General features: G+C 39.4%; 1 protein-coding gene across 15 annotated transcripts in view; it reads right to left on the minus strand.

Annotated features, from left to right (window-relative positions):
* FOXP1 (forkhead box P1) overlaps window positions 1-16337 on the minus strand; it is a 613965-nt gene that overhangs the window by 471739 nt on the left and 125889 nt on the right. For 12 of the 15 annotated variants that reach the window (XR_013228958.1, XM_077325164.1, XM_077325162.1 and 9 more), the window contains exon 3: window positions 1116-1179. The exons of the other annotated variants lie outside the window; for them this stretch is intronic. The gene's annotated coding sequence lies outside the window, so the exon portion shown is untranslated. The remainder of the gene's footprint in view (window positions 1-1115; window positions 1180-16337) is intronic. 15 annotated transcript variants of the gene reach the window in all.

Raw genomic sequence — 16337 nt, forward strand, 5'->3', positions numbered from 1 at the left:
TAATGTGATGTAAGTAGTATGTAATGTAATTCAGAATCTAACTCCCAGGTCTCAGGAAAAAATAACAAACTGATCCCCTTGTTACTTATGGGGATGCTATGGGGTGGAGACAGATGTGGCAAGCAACTAGTCTGTTAATTATTTCTTTTTACAGCTGGGAAACTGTCTGCCATTAATTACTAACCTTAACATTTTTATTTCTCCAATGTTTTCATAAACTACAACTGAACTCAAAAGGACTGATTAGCAAAGAATTACCATATTGCATAATTTGGATATTATGACAGTTTACTAATTTGCCACAAATTTATTTTTCTTTATATCTGTACTCCCGTGATCCTTGTTCCATTTTGTCTGAGGAAGAGTGCATGTACGCAAAACCTCAGGGCTTGAATAAATCTTTGTTAGTCTTAAGGGTGATATTGGATTCAATTTTTGTTGTGAGGTGTTAAAGAAACTTTGCCTGCAAACCCCCCCCCCCCCATCTGTTTGGTTGTTTTTTTTTTTTTGCAGTTAGGAATTGGCCCAGTCTTTCACTGTTTCTTTAAAATAATCTAGTAGCCAGCCATGGCATTATGAAAATGCACAGCTTGGCATTCAAGTTAGAGGGTGGTCATGGCACAAAAACAGCACCATCATCGGTTAAGTAATAGCTCTCAGATGTAGCCTACCAGATGAGAAATCAATTGAAACATGTTAAAAGCCACAGAAGAAGTTTTGGCCACACAGTGCTTATACAGCAAACAAAAGCCCTAGCGGTTTTGGAAAGGAGTTTTAATATTTTCAACTAATTCAGCTGAAGGGTTGGTTAAAAAACACACACACACCAAGCAGATCTTTCCAGTGGGTTAAATTTATACTTGCACTGTATTCCTTGGCTATGATTATAGTTCCCAGAACATTACCCAAGTTATATGTTGTATAACCTCAGATGAGCATAGTGGCTCCTGATCTTTAGAAGCATACACAGAAACAATTCAGAAACAATATTTCAAGAACCCAGTTCTTGAAGTCTAACTCCCCCGTGTTATGTTTAAGATCAGAAGTCTGAATAACATAAGTGAACAATACTATCTCAATAAGCAGTTCAGTCTGTAATCTTTTATTCCACTTACTATGCTCTATGATTCAGCTATCTGGAACATTCGGTATTTCTGGTCAGCTTTTCTCTTAAATGATCTAGAAGAGATGAACCATAGCTTACTCTTTTGGAAGAATTTTGAAAGAACGTTGTGAACTTGTTGAGGAGACAGCAAACTTGCACTGACTTGAATGGAAACAGTTCTGGTTCTTGCATATATTAAAACCTACATATTAACTTCTCATGCATCACTGGACACAATACATAGCCAAAGATCTAATATCTGGACACACATCAGCCAGTGGCACATGAGCTACTAGCCTTAGAACAAAGGGTTCTGCTGTGAGGCCTGGTGAATGGAGATGATGAAATCAGCTCTCTGCATTAGTAAGCTTTTAAAAGGCTAAACTGAACATTCTGGAGCATTTTTTCCAGCAAGATGTTTCATCTGACCTTTTCCACACGGGGAATAAGGCCTGGTCTGGCGCTCGTCTGGCAGCAGGGTTAATTCCTGCTTCCACATGACATCGGCGCTGGCACGGACCCGGCTTGATTCAGGCCCTCCATTGCCCCGCAGCAAGAAAACGTGGATATTTCCTCGTTTCATTTTCTGCCCTGGGCACCAAAGGGGTCTCTGCAAGGCCAGGCCCATGTGGCAGGGAAGCCCTGGCCCAACCCACGCAGTGGAACCTTTCCATCCTGGCTGCCTCATGTGGAAGCAGATATCCAGGACGGACAATGTGTGCCTCCAAAAATGGTCCCCCATGGGGAGACTGGAAGTGGTGGGCAAACCGCCCCATCACAAAGAACTGGCAGCAGCCTGGCGCAGTCACCACTGTGTGGAATGGGTACCTGAGATTTTGCAGAGAACCTGTGTATGCTTCAGTGCCATATGAAACTACAGTTCCAAGTTATGATGTACCGTTTCACATTCAGAAGCGCACTGTGGAGATTTTAAAAGTTAAAGCAATTGGTCATGCAACTTTGCATAATAACATTATTTAAGAACTGCTAACTTTTTGCTCTGTGTAAATGAGCTATTTCGATTAGATAAATATTCATAGGAGTTTATTTTGGTAAAAGCACAAAATAATAAAGTGAAACAAAATAAACGTGAAGAAAATGATTGCTGAAACATGTGGTAATAAAAGTTTTATAAAGCCCAGGGGGGTTCCCACCGGCATAGAACATGACATTTCTTTCTCTGTACTTTCACAAACCCATTCTTTTCAATTGTACACTTTAACAACGATAATTAAAATCTATACAGTGAGTAATACACCTTTCAGGTATTTCCTTTTAGCTTGTAAAAAGGCAACTACAAATAAAAACAAGCTAAATGTATTCACGCTTCATCTTGTATAACAAAACATGGGGATACAAGCTGTTAATATAAAGAAAATAAACGCAGACTATGATACACGTTACACAAAGATACAATTTCATTGTTTTCAGAGTGTTTGATGTTTCTTGGGAATCCTAAGATTAATTGGTGTTAGCCTTTGAGCAATACGTACTACATATTGAACATATATTGTAAGTACATATTGTAGATATTACTTAAAGTAAAAAAACTACAAGAAATTAGAATAAAGAAAACCGCCTTATTAAAAAATCAGATTTTACCTTTATTAAAGAACTATGGCCACACTTTCTATCCTATCACTACACCTAAGTGCAGTTTCAAATTAATAGATTATCAGTCAAAAAAATGTAGTACCCTTCTTCTTCATTCACACAGTCTTGCTCACTCATATACAATCATCTGCCTTATGTAAATTTTCACTAACTGGATGTGCACTGCTGAGCTATGGAATCAGAGAGTACCATGGTGTGTGAATGCATGTCTAGTTTCTTGGTTGTTGATGGGTCCATTTCCTTGTTTGTTTGTTTGTTTGTTTGTTTGTTAGTATGATAGATTTCAGTGCCCATGAAACATTGATTTATGTGGACTCTTTTGGAGGGAGAAAAAGATGTTAATTTATATTCAAAATTGTGTTTTCAAAGGATCATCTACATTATCTTTTTCTAAAAATAATAGAATCCTTTTTTAAAAACAAATATTGTCCTGAGTTGTTTAAAAAAAAACGGTTGGCTAATAAACAAGGATCTAAAATTCTCTCTCTCTCTTACACACACACACACACACACACAAACAGACAGAGTGCTCACTAAAGCAAGAAATATTATTATCCTTCTAGCCACATTTTTAAGTTTTGGGCACTTCTATTTCATGTCCCTTGACACCTTTTTGAAGAATCCATCTACTTTATACTGGAAAGCCTCACATGAATAAAACTTTATGGCACTACAGGCATTTAGCCTTCCACTGACATTCCTGGCCTGTTCAGTTCTGCAATTCAATCAAAATCAAATCTCAAAATCCTCTTGTCAGGCAGCACTACTTTCATATGCCCAAGCCTTGTGTCGGGATAACTGCATCCAATCTTTTCCCCCCAAGCAGTGCTTATATTGTTTTATTACAGTTCAATGAGTGGAGTTCAAAATTACATGCAGCTGCCTACTACTGTGGTCTGTCTGTGTTACGCATGGACACAACTATTGCCCACCAGGCTTAAAATCATTCACTTACTGGTCTGGCAAGAAAGACTGCGAACGCTTCTTTGTATGGAAGAACATCCTGCCTGCTAGATCTAAAGAGGGTGATGTTAACAGATCAGTCCCTTTATAAAAGGATTGTGAAAGCCCCTATGAAATGCAACTCAAATGTGCTCAATGTTAAGCATGTGGCTAGCGCACATAAAAGCAAAGATAAACCTCAACATGCGCGACTCATTCTCGGGAAAGCTTGCAAGGGGAAGATAAAGGAGAACAGAATAAAAGGCATCTTGTGGAGGTTTTTTTTTTTTTAATATGTGTTTTAAATGATGAAGCTCCATTTAGACAGCTTTTTAAATATCTCGTTCCTCCTCTGTAATCTTTTCACTGAAACAAAAGGACTAAATACAAAGCTAATTAAATACAATTTAATCAGATGAACAATGGAGCAATTCAAAATTCCAGCAGCTTAAAACTCTTACCAAAGTGATAGTTCCAGCACAGGGTAGTGGGTAGTAGGGAGAGATAGCATCAATAATGAGGAGCTATTTCAATGGGACACTTGTGGGGAGCTGAAGGAAAACAATGTGTCAAGAGGATCCCCCTCCCTGTGCTGAAATCACAAATCTGAGGAGACAATACATGGGAACCAAAGAAAAGGAGCGCCTCATGCAAATACATTTGTCAGTCTAGGCAAACTAGACTTAGCACTGAAATCAGTCTGGCTTAAACTGGAATAACTCTGCATAAGATTTCACTGTAAACATTCCAGTGTAGGTGGCATGACCCTCCCCCCCTTCTTCTACCAGTCCTTTTTTTCCTTTGACAGCAGCTCTGTGCCTTTCACAGCTAAGTCTCAGACAGAAATTCAACACATGAAGCTTTCCTGATATGGCGATTCAGCGACAAGTAAAACTATACCTGTTGAGTTCTAACTGTCTAATAATTAAAGGTGGAAACCTATGAATGTTTACATTCAGTATAGAAGTAATGGCTACGGCAGTCGTACTGATCTTTCCCTTACAACATTACAACTACCATGAAAAGAGTTGAAAGGGATAATATACTGCATGCCACACTCATTCAGTGAGAGAAATAAGCAAAACGATTCTTCATTTGCAAGGTTCTGATGGGTATCTAACCCCCATTCCCCCCCAAAAAACATAGATTTTTTTGATCCTCCTCAACTTTCTGCAATGTTCAGGCTTCTTTTCTTTCCTTTCTTCTTTTGCCTTCCTATCAGAAATGTTAGCTGAGGTAGAAAGTACCATAATGTGAGGATTCCTCCCCCGCCCCCATTAAGTTCAAGGAAAAAATACAATCCAGTTCCTAATATTTGTGTCACATGCCAACCTAAACACGAAACAACCTGAAATACAGCAGAAAAATGTCAAAATCTGTACCTACCATTGATACCAAAAACAAGGTCTAGCATCAATGAGCATGTCTTTACTCTCTCCTCTATAGAGGAATGGCTACCAATGATTCCTAAGAATGAAAGTGAAGCACTACATGAGAGTTATGGGAGGCTAAACTTGTCTACTATCTAATCTGTGCAGGATCACCCAATAGAGCTATGTGTGTACAGTCTGCACCTGCTCAGTGGTCCTTGCAATATACAAGGACCCTCAGCCTCCAAGACCACACCCATAATAATAATTGACATTTTGCTATAGTAGCTGACCTCTACATAGGGTTGTATATACAGGAGGAGTCTTGACTGTCAGCAGATGATGTCACCAGACCAGGTAGCACGTGGCTAACTTGGTTGGTGCCAGTCTCTAGGTCAGATACATTTGCACAGTGGGGAACCTACAAGGGCTTACAGGGGGCTTGTCACTTTCCCCAAAGTATCTCTCCCTATACTAGTCCCCCTTCCCCTCCTCTTGGCAGCCTATATATCCTCAACTTTATCTGCTTCCTTCGTTCCTTTCTACCCTACAGCCGATACACTTTTTATCCTCCCTCCCATTTTTGGCTACTTATATTATTCATTATCCTTCCTTTATACCTGGACTCCACAATGGGGACCCAAAACAGCTTACTTCACTTTCTTCTCCTCCATTTTATACTCACAACAAATCTGTGAAGTATGATTCAGGTGGGCAGATGTGTTGGTCTGAAGCAGCAAAATGAAGTTTGAATCCAGGGGCACCTTTAAGACCAACCAAGTTTCATGCAAGGTATAAACTTCAGATGCTTTTTCAAGAGTGTATATCTTTAATAAAGTTTTGTTGGTTTTAAAAATGGCACTAGACTCAAACTTTGTTCTGTGAAATATGCTAGGCTAAGAATGGGTGACTGGTCCAAAGTCACGCAGTGAGCTGTCATGGCAGAACAGGGATTCAAACCAGGATTACCCATATATTAGTCTGAAAGTCTAACCCCTACACCAGTGTGGCTATTTTCTGTGGTGGCTGCTGTTGAACAATAGTAAGAAGCTGGGTCTGGTGAGTCACTGGCCTTGTCCACTTTCCTAGAATGTGGGACAGGGCAACACATTGGGAAACAATGCTAATGAAAGGCATGTCAAGGAATGAAAGGTGGCATGTCAAGGAGCCATTTGTGACTCCTGGGCCACTGGATATCACTGCTTTAAATGTTTTTTCTGATTCATTTCTCCCAGTTCTGTCCTACTGCCCTGTTTGACTGAATTGGTGTCTAACTGAATAGTCTTCTATGTTTTTGAATCTTCCTAAAGTTTCTGGGGAAAAGGCAGGTTATAAATTAAGATGATGGTGAGGATGAAGATGATAATGATAAAGTGTGTAAACATTTTTGATAAAATTTGGACCATGGCTTCATTTCTTAGCTCTTATCAACCAACACAAAAAACTATGCAAATACTGTGTTATTTGTGTGTATTCATACCCAGTCACCCATTCTTCCATTCCCTTGTTTTTCTCACTGTTAAATTTAGAGGCAAGCTCCTTGGGGTAGTGACCTGGGTTTGTTTTGTTTCTTTTTTCCCCCAATAAAGTATGTACACTCAACATATACTGATGACAGTTTAAAAAAAAAAGAAATAAAAACATCGTGCATCTTGGGAGGTTTCTATGGCAAAATCACACTGATCCTTTCAAAATGCTGTTTATTCCTTTCCTTCCCAGGCTCAAAAAACAGGAGAGCAAGGAAAAAGGAGATCAGATTTCTTCCTGACCATCCCTTTTGCCCTCAAGGAGGGTCCTGTGGCTAGACAGTGGATCGGGACTCGAGAGATTAAAGTCCTGCTCCCAACCACAGACAGATTATCTCACACCCACATGTCTCAGTCCTACCAAGTTTATGACGGGCACAAGCATTTCCAGCCTCACAGATGTTGTGAATTGCTCAAATATTGCAGTGCCACTGAAATGCCGACAAATAAAAATGAATACATTATTTTATTTCCCACATAATTTATGTTTGACATATTTGCTCAGCAGGAGCTCTGGCAGTATCTGCAAAAGATTTAGGTTTGGGGAAAAATACTGCCATGTAAACCATGCTTTTCCAATACACAAACATTCAGGAAATCTTTCTGTTTGCTTAGAAAATAATGTTTAAAGAGATTTTTTCTAGCACAGATAATAGGATTAATTGGTATAAACTTGAAAGCTGTAAGCGCAGATAAGCAAAAGCATGAAAAGGGAATAGCTATTAATAAAGTGGGTCTACAATTGTATTTCACCAGCTCTGTACCCACTCACTTATAAATCGCTGCCTCAGCCTGTACAAGAAGCTTTTCAGTGTAGCAGACAGGGCATTTGGCTTGGACTGTGGCGATCAACCTGTAATTCCCCACTCAGTCATGAAGATGAACTTGGTTTAGTTGCTATTTTGAACCTAATCAAAGGATAAAATACGATAACTCTGATGTACACTCTCTTGAGCTTTTGAAGGAAAAGTGGGATACAAATGTGATTAATAATAAGAGTTTTCACTTTCAAATTCACAAAAGTGCAGTAATGTTCAGCAGAAGGATATACTGTAGTCTGTAATAGAATCTAATAGAAGCCAGCTTAGTGTAGTGGTTAAGAGGGGCAGTCTCTAATCTGCAGAACCGGGTTTGATTCTCTACTCCTCCATATGCAGCCAGCTGGGTGACCTTAGGCCAGTCACAGTTCTCGCAGAGCTCTCTGAGTCCCACCTACCTCACAGAGCATCTGTTGTAGAGAAAAGAAGGGAAGGCAATTGTAAGCCGCTTTGAGACTTTCTCATAGTGAAAAGCAGGGTATACAAACCGACTCTTCTTAAAAGCAAGGGATGTAGTAAAATGGTAGATCCCAATTACTGAAGCTTTGGGAAATGTTGGCCCTTTGAGTCCCAATAAAGGATTACATAATTGAGAGTTTATACAATTTGGATTTTTTTCCCTTGCAGGCTGAATCAACAACACAGAATCTAGCAATTAACAACAAATTACTTGCTACCAATAGGTGGGATAAAAGATACTCCAAACAATTGCCAGTAAAATGTAATATGGTATCTAAGAAGACTTGCTGACTTGTATTTAATAAGTGTGCAACGGAAATTAAGTCCATATACTGTATAGATTGGGGGTCTCTCGGAAAAAATGGGGGGCAACCCTGCATTTTTAATTCATACTTCTTACCAGCATGGAAGTTGTAACCTCATAGGCTTCCTTATTTATTATTTAACTTATTTATTCCCCATTTCCCCCCCAGTAGGGACCCAAACCTACTTACATCATTCTCCTCTCCTCCATTATATCTTCAGAGGAAACTAGTTAGGTGGATTTGGCTGAAAGAATGTGACTGGCCCAAGGTCACCCAGTGAGCTTCCATGGCACCAGCAGGGTTTCAAATCCAAGGCTCCCAGACACTAGTCAAGGGGTAGTCTAACTACGGCCCTCCAGATGTCCATGGACTACAATTCTCATGAGCCCCTGCCAGCATTTGCTGGCAGGGGGTCATGGGAACTGTAGTCCATAGACATCTGGAGAGCCGCAGTTAGACTACCCTTGCACTAGTCCAACACTCTGATCCACTGTACCACTCTGACTTCTTTTTCCACTGTTGTTGACATTTTGATCTGGAAGCAACATGTGGGGGACCAAGAAATGTCAGTCCTTTCCACCTGATTGTGGCCAGTCTAATGTTAGATGGGAACAGCTTGGATTCCAGATTCAATTACAGGGGAATGAGAAGAAGTCATAGAAGACAGGGTTCTTGCACCATGGTTACTACGTGAATGGAGTCCACATTCAAAGTATATTTATTGTCCTTAAAAATAATCTATTATGCTGTTTATACTATTTATGCTGAAATATCAACAAATAATTTATGATGATCAACAGCTTTGCTTTGTAGGACATCACATTAAATTAGGAAGTAGCAGCTTCTGAGAAAATAGTGAACCTTTTGAATGAAGTAAGACTGCAGAGCCGTTGATTTGCCATGTGTGCAAAATTATAATAAAATTCTCACCAAAACTAGATCTTCCAGAAACATTTGCCAGATGTTTGGAAACAGTCTCTGGATGGCTGAGGCAGAGCTGCCTGAAAATCAACCCCTCCAAGATAGAGGTCCTCTGGCTGGGTGGACAGGGGCAAGACCAGGAAGCACCTTTATCCTCCCTGGATGGGATGCAGATTACTACTGTTCTGTCCACCAGGAATCTAGGGGTGATCTTTGATGCCTCCCTTTCTATGGAGGCACAGGTCACAAGAATAGCATGGCAGCCCTTCTACCACCTGCACCAGGCCAAGCTACTAGTGCCCAACCTGTCCCCAGAACACCGGGCCACCGTGATCCATGCAATGGTCACTTCCAGATTGGACTTCTGTGACTCATTCTATGCTGGCCTTCCTTATCTCTGACCCAAAAATTACAACTGGTACAGAATGCAGCTGCTAGTGTCCTCACGAGGTGCTGAGGCAGCTGCACTGGTTAACAGTTTGCTTTCAGTTTAAAGTTCTGGTTCTTACCTTTAAGGCCATCTGTGGCCCGGGCTCTGCATATCTGCTTGTCTCCTTATGCCCCCCCCCACAGAGTTCTTTGCCCTGCAGGTTTGAATCTGTTGGTGGTCCCTGGTCCCCAAGAAGCATGTCGGGCCTTGACCAGGCCAGGACCTTTTTTGTCCTGGCCCCAACCTGGTGGAATGAGCTCTCAGAAGAGCTGAAGGTCCTGACAGATCTATCTCAATTCTGCAGGGCTTGTAAGATGGAGCTCTTCTGCCAGGCATCTGTTTGGGGCCAGGCTAAAAAGATAGGGTCCTTCCCCATATAGGCCCATTTCCCAATCATCTGAGCTTGAGTTAACCCCCGAGACAGTGGTTGGGGGCTCTGGGTAGCTGCAGTCGGGTGTGCAAAAAGGGGCGGGGGATTAGATTAGTTTTAATGCCAATGGCATGGGATTGTATATTTTCTTCTGTTTTTATGTGGTTTTTATCATTTTATTGTAAACCGCCATGAGCCAGCAATGCCCGGAAGTAATGGTCAACAAAAATAAAATAAAATAAAATAAAATAAAATAAAATAAAATAAAATAAAATAAAATAAAATAAAATAAAATAAAATAAAATAAAATAAAATAAAATAAAATAAAATAAAATAAAATAAAATAAAATAAAATAAAATAAAATAAAATAGGAAGGAAGGAAGGAAGGAAGGAAGGAAGGAAGGAGTTGAGAGGAAGTAGGCAGAAGAAATTTCTATGCAGGGGTCCCATGGTGGTTCCTGGCAAACACCACTGATGGACTAGGCTATAGACTGACTTCTGGGAAGCAGGGTTTGGCAACTGGTCACCAATAAACCCACTCCCACCAGAAAACAATGCCAACTAAGCTCAGCTGCTATACTGACAGTTTACTTTTTCCTTCTTCTAAGGTTTGTTTAGGGTAAACAAGCATCAAAGCATTGTGAGAAAAAGATAATTATATGATTACAAGCTCCTCTTCTCATCCCTCCCCCAGCTTTCTTTTAAATTAGTGGACCAGAAAACAACGTGTACAAGTCTCTGCACACAATGAGTTTCCATCTTGTTTTCTTTCTCTTTTTGCCGTTCTGATCTTCTTTTGTAAACAAATCCAGTCGAAAATACAATTTGTACAATATTCTAATGCCCAAAGGCAGGTTACTTATCCAGTATTGTGAGACATCTTCAGTCACAAAGAACAATAACTCTGCTTAACTGTTTATGGTCAAAAGTCCAGATAGGGAGTACATGACTGTTGGAGTAACCATGGCAAGTATTACTAAGCATTACTAAGTAGGGGGCTTCAAGAACAACTTCACAAATTTGCTGCAGATTGGATCTTATTGCCATATTGCCTTAGAAGAATCAAAACCCAACTTCGCTGGGGGGGTCACTGCATGAGGAACAGCCCCATTTGGAAGTTATTATATTTGGGAAGGCATTACTTAACATGATCAGTGGCAATAGATTTGTAACATGTGCTGCTCACTTATTTATTTATTTATTTATTTATTTATTCATTCATTCATTCATTCATTCATTCATTCATTCATTCATTCATTCATTCTGTATTCCATTGTGCAGCCAAGGTGAGCTTCCAAAGCAGCAATCAAACGTACCACATAGGCACCAAGGACAGATGAGTATATGCATTGCAGTCTCTTCTTATTCAGCCCCTGTGCTAGGTTCTTCCTTCCAAAATGAGATGCCTGTACAATTAGAGATTGACAGTTAAGAGTCCCCTCCTACAGAACAAGCTGACCTGAAGACACTGTTCCATAATTTTGGTGGTCAAAAGATGGCAAGGATCTAAGGGGAGGGGGGGTGAGGAGATGAGCTTTCATTTGCACTGATATGCAGCATTTGCCCATCAGCTGAGAAAAGCTGACTTCTGATAAACTTAAGGATGAGATTCTGTAACAATAGTTGCAAACATTATATAAATAATCTAGTTTCATAAGGAACTGTACAACAGCCAATCAAACAAAATGATTGCAGTTTTAAACTATTTTCAAACTATTATAGAATAATAAAGCACTTTCATTACAAAGTATATGTTCAAGGCTGCTACTTTTCCCTTGCATTTCTCCCTTCCTTTTTGTCATTCTATTCCACATGGCTCTAATTTAACAGAGATGGCTATTGTCTGTTTCCTTGCAGCAGATCTTATTAGTGTGGGCTATGATTCCAACTCTATAAGCAAATTTCCAAAAAGGCAATACTTCAACCCTCTTCCTTTCTATCCAGAAGTTTTTTTTTTTTTGTAGGGGCGGGTGGGGAGAACCATCTCCTCGAGAAACAACTGTTCCAGGAAAAAGCTCCCATGTATTTGCATTAAACCTTATCTAAAAGACGTTATTATACTATCTTTCAGATACACAAGAAGATTAGTTTTGAGGCACAACCAACCATAAAACACATTAACAGGTCAAAAGAGACAGAGGGAGAAACTGTCTCAAGCAAAGCAGCACATTGGGGATTATTTTTAGTCTGGACGCTTAAAGAGCATTTTAAGATTCAACGTGAAAAGAAACACCACTTTTTTTGACCCTGAGGCAGATCTGGTGTGTAGATGCTATAAATATGAACTCAAGCTCATAAACAGTTATAACTTCTAAGTCACATTCCGAGAATTACTCAATTCTTATTACTGTTAAGCCTTCCGAAATACAATCGCTTTCCAAGAGTCCGCGATCACTCTAGATTTCACGCAACACCTCTGGAATTCTTTTGATGAACCTTAGTTCAGAATCTCTGAAGTGTTAAAAGAAGGGGAGGGGATCCCTAGACCTTTTAACTCTCTTCAGTAAAACACTACTCCTCTCTCTTCCTTTTTCACTGTGTGTGCGTGTGTATATATATACACATGCATACATACATGTATGTATATCTTACCTGGAATATAACATTTGCCCTCTCATGCTTTTATGTACAATATGAAAGGCTAAATACATATCTTTATTCAAATGAAATTTTGAATACTTTTATAACACCATTTTCTTCTCCTACAGTGCTGCGAAAACCCCACCCCATAATAATGCAGCCTTAAAGCAATCTGTTTCGATGGACCGTTTTACTTATTCTACCATTTCTTACCCAAATTACACAGGTATAATTATTTTGACACTGCAATGAAAAGAAAATGGGATTTGGGCACTGTGGGTTTATCTAATAACACTATTTCTTGCCAGACTTCACAGTGCTGACAGTCACAAAGAGCCCTGTCCATTCCAATAGGAAATATTTGATTTTACTCTAGGAACATTATTTATTTTCACCAAGTTGCTATTATCAGAAAGGATATGATAGCTGAATAATAAAAATGAAATCAAGAAATTCTGGTGTTTCAAGGCTTTATTTTTTTCTCCTGCTCTCACTTTTGACATTTTCTTCCCCTGGAGAGACAAGATAAAGTGCTGTCATAAATGGGTGACTTTTCTTGTCAAATGACAGATTTGATTCTCCATGGCAACCACAAATCAAGGTGCTAGTCTGAATTAAAGCTTCTCTTAAAAGGCGTCTTTATGTTTATAAAATGAATTTAAATTAAATGGGTATTAGGTACAGGGGTTTCCCCCCCTCCCTAACCTCAATTTATTTATTGACTAAGGAGCTCTCTGCTGAATGCAGCATATTTGCATTTTAAGGAAAGGCAACATATTGCCCTGGCAGATGCACAAACAAAGCAAGTTACAAGGTCATGCTATATATACTAGTTTACAGTACTATGAATGGTATACAGATGGACAGCAAGCATTTAAGAGGCACTTAAATACTGGGAAAAGCACAAAAATTACCTACGGGGTAACAGATGAAGGAAATCTCTTCTCATCCCGTAACACTGCTTTCTTCCAGAGAGAGTTAATAAAGAGTCGTGTAATTGTCACAAACAGAATGCCAAAAGGGGGGGAAAAACATAATTAATCAGATGCCTCATTCTGTGCCCTTATGCAATCTTACTATAGATCACGAAACTGCAACTGAGGGTTGGTTTAATTTTGATTCCTAAATAATACCAATTATTTTGTTTTAAAAGTATTCAAAATCGTCTTAAAAAAAAAAGTTCCCTTTTATTACTATATATTAAACTAATATATAAGCAGTTAACTTAAAAAAAAAAGATGATCAAACAAATGAGTTTTCACATAGGCATAATGTTATATATCTTACTGCCTTGGCTGGAGCAGCAGAAACAAACAGTTCGGTATATATTTAGGTGTGTTAAAAATCTTAAAATACACTTATTGCTTGAAAAGGCGACCACTTTTATACCAATGAACAAACAGCACAGATGGGGGGAGGGATCAGAACATAAGATATCAAATTATAGATTGAAGCTTATTATAAAGTAAATTCAGAGGACTTGGTGGCTATGCATGCAAGGCTGAGAAACCCACTGGACAGATCACATAACCTAAAAGCCCCCCAACACCCAATACTACATCCAATGCTCCATGTTCACCATCCTTCGAAGCTCTGTCAAATCTGCCTTTAACTTTTCTGAAGTTAAAGGGACCTTATCCAGTATTCATTTTTAAAAATCTCACGTTTTTGAAGTTACAAACTAACAGTTACAAGCAGAAGAAAAAACTTTGCTAAAGGATGATGAAGAGAAAAAGACAGGACTAAAAATGTACTGAATTAAACACTGGCCTCCTGATAGGAAGAGAAGCATTGCCATGATCCACAGATGATGGAGCCAGAGCTGGAGATACGAACTAAAGACCCAAAGCCTCATCTGATATTTCTGAGAAATGGTTCAATAACATAGAAGCTTCCAAAGATATGACTCTCCCACTTCTTGTTCCCACTTTCTTACTGGCATTGCTGTTGTGAGTGTTATTTTTGTTTACATTAGAAGAGGTGGGTATCTGTATCTGCTTTTTATTTCACAAAGGTGTCTCAAAGAGGCTTACATTCACCTACCCTTTATCTCCCCACAACAGACACCCTGTGAGGTAAGTGAGGCTGAGAGAGCCATGAGAGAACTGTGACGGGCCCAAGGTCACCTAGCTGGCTGCAGAGGAATGGGGAACCAAACCCAGTTTTCCAGATTAGAGACCACTGTTTTTAACTATTACACTCAGATGACTCTCATTAGGATATTTCTACTGTATTTTTCATCTTGCTTTTGGGATAAAATTGGTTCCTTAAAACAGTTCATTCTTTTTTTTAAAAATAAATGATATTAAAGTCCAGTTCAAATCTACTTGGGGCAGGGACTTCTTACCTAACATGGACTCAGGCACAATGGAATGATGCCCGCTTACTGCATTTTGCCCTCTGATGCCCCCCTGATAGGCCTTCAGAAGCTGGATAATGCAGCAGCTCTCATAGACAAGAAAATCACCATAATGGAAAGCAAAACCCTTTGGCTCAGATCCTATGAACTAATTCCATGCGTGTGTCTGCTGCTGAATGTGCTTCCACTACTGCTTGTCCAAGAGCCCACTGAAACCCACTGATTTAGGGCACACTGAAGTTTTAGCAGAAGAAGTGCACTCTACAACAAAGATGATGCCCAGAACTCAATCACAGGATCCAAGCTATGAAGAATTTATATGTTCCTTTTCATGCTTTCAAGGGTTCTAACAAGTTCTCGAAAGAAAGCTTAATCCATGTGCCAGTCTTTATCCATGCAGTATTCACAAGCAGTGACACATGGACTGCATGGAAGGTATGTCATTGTGTGATTACAGTTTGTGTAGAAGTTACAGCAAAACTTTTCTAATGACATTCTGGGCCATATGGACTATATATGTGCAGTACTTCTTTACATGCCCAGCATCTTGTTTAAACTGAATCTCATAGATACTAATGTGGTATGAATAATTTACAGTGTGCCTCTAAGCAAACTGAAAATTTTGTATAAGGGAAGGGAAAGATGTATGATGTATTTCTTAATTGTAGGGGAAACTCAAACTCAAATGTAGGGAAAACAGCAAACATCCCACAGAGAAAGCCTTTTTTCTCCTCCAGCAAGGTAGAGACTATGATCTTGATCTAATGCTGGAGAGTTTATAACTTTTCAAAATATTTATACAAGACTTCAGGTATGTTAAATAGCTCAGCGCTGGACTGTTTCTACTGTTCAGCCATATAAATATACAACCAAAAGACCCAAATTCATACATACAAAACATTTTTAATCTTCCCTTTCCATAGAGGCTAAGGCTGGCATGCATGGTTCTCTTCGCTTCTCCACTTGTTTCAACGCTCTTGGGAAGTTGAACAATGCTACTAAGGGCCAGTTTGTATAGTCAGCCGAATCCAGTAGTCTATGCACACTATGAAAAAGTAAGAACCATTCAATGCAATAAGATTTTCTTACAAAGCATACACTGGCTCCAGCAGGAAAAGAGGTTGCATGTTTGAATGTTCTCCCGGCAAAACAGCAACAGTTATATATCTCCCAGAGAAAACTTGAATATCAGGGAGTTTTAGCTTTTTCCACAGCATGCTTGCTTCAGTTACCTCAGAAGGCCGTGGCATATTGGTTCATCCAGGAAGGGTGAAAGGCATGGTAAAGATCAAGAGTGCCTGCTTTCTAGGAACCAGAGGGAGCTCAGGAGAACTCTATAGATTAAAAGAACGAAGAAAAAACACACACTAAAGAAACCTGTCAGTGTAAAAGAATTCTCACCGTTTGAAAAGCCTGTAATTAAGAACTAGAAACAGTGAACTGATTTGTATGAAGAAAACTGATTCCTCAGTTCCACCTGCCCTTTCCTGCTTTGTACATAAAATCTTTAACTTGTTGGTTGTTTAAAAATCCTTTA

Source organism: Paroedura picta, chromosome 3 (assembly GCF_049243985.1).
Source record: "Paroedura picta isolate Pp20150507F chromosome 3, Ppicta_v3.0, whole genome shotgun sequence".
Taxonomy (NCBI): domain Eukaryota; kingdom Metazoa; phylum Chordata; class Lepidosauria; order Squamata; family Gekkonidae; genus Paroedura; species Paroedura picta.